This window comes from Lissotriton vulgaris, chromosome 6 (genome assembly GCF_964263255.1).
Source record: "Lissotriton vulgaris chromosome 6, aLisVul1.2, whole genome shotgun sequence".
NCBI lineage: Eukaryota > Metazoa > Chordata > Amphibia > Caudata > Salamandridae > Lissotriton > Lissotriton vulgaris.
Genome location: NC_141694.1, coordinates 723,718,258 through 723,719,842, shown reverse-complemented (window position 1 = coordinate 723,719,842; position 1,585 = coordinate 723,718,258).

Genomic DNA, 1,585 nt, shown 5'->3' with positions numbered 1-1,585 from the left:
CAACACCTTGTGGAAAATTAAGAACTGGAAGGGTTGGGTAACGTAGAAAACTGGACAGTTATGATTCAATAACTTATTTATACGCCCTTTTTATTTGTCTGCCTTGCCACCGGGCTGTAACAGGATTGGCATTTATAAACGTACCAACCTTTTTCTGCCTGTAGTGTACAATATTTTCGTCATCATTTCTGTATGTATTTCCTATAGACCACTTAATGTAACCTTGGTCTTTTAAAATTGTATATTTCTGTATCTATGCCTTCATCCAGATTTACTCATCATCTCTGTATTTATCTCTTATGGACCACTTGATGTAACCTTGGTCTTTTAAATTGTATATTTCTGTATATGTGCCTTTATCTATTCAATAAAGGTTTTTGAAACAAAAAAATCTGTTCTTATCAGGAAGGCATCAGCAACCACAGGTCCCTGCTCGCACCCAAGACTCTTGTGGGCAGAGCAGCAACGTGGAAGGGGCATACACCTGCTTCCAGCATCTCGGTTCGGGAAGCACTCTCGCATCCCCACCACATGGCGGCCAGCATGAAAACTGCAGCAGGAATAGAAAGGAATTCATTTTTCACCCACGAAGGAACAAAGCAGCGGTAAAAGAACAAGGTGAGTCTGCACCCCCTCCTTCACAGCGCTGATGTCCTCCCTCCCACCTCAAACCGCTTGGTGTTCCCTTTACACCCAGAGCACCCCGAAATCCTGGGCAGCATACTTTGGTACGCCATATTCAAACGGCAAAAATGGGCAGGAGCGAACACCCTTTTCCTTTCTTTGTTTTAGTAACTTTAACAAAAGGTTTCACCCACGGCCAAATAGCTCACCAGCCATTCTTTTAAGCACATCGGCACAAGCAGATCTCATGAGCAGATCATTATCTTTGTCCTGCAAAAATTCAAAGTGCCATATCTGCAAATTCCAAAGCTAGTCACTGTCCAGATATAACCCTGGTTTCCCCCCATACAGGTTGAGAAGGGACCCCCTGGTTTATTCTTCCAATACCTCCCAAACGCTGAAATGTGGTAAAATTTTAAATGCCTTAAAATGTTTGACTGTTTATGGAAAAAAGTTGAAATGCTTTAGAAAAAGGTTACAAGGTATTCATATGTTTGCAATACTCTAGGACAAGTTACACGATTTAAAAAATGCTCTACACCCTATGTGTTTAAACAACGCCCCCCTGTATCCCTGTACCCCTAAAAACATAGTCTTAGACATGGCCACCTACATTGGGCCAGACTTGGCGCGCAGAGATTATTCCACATACAATACAGTAAGAATCAAGATTGAAGGGGAAATTTTAAAAGATCACCTGAAAATACTTATGAAAGATGTGTTAGTTAAACAATTTAATGTGCAGGCTAGGGACCTGAAACGTATGGCTGAATACAACAAACAGGGAATATATGATTTCACCTTTGCCAAAGAAGAAACATGTAATACTTTCATGCAAAATGTGCTATTTGATACTACCAAAACCAAGGAATATAAGATCACCTCACTGTCCACACCTGCAGAAATCGCTGTATATGTTTATATGTACAACTCATGGGTCTCAACATGGGAAATTGATAAG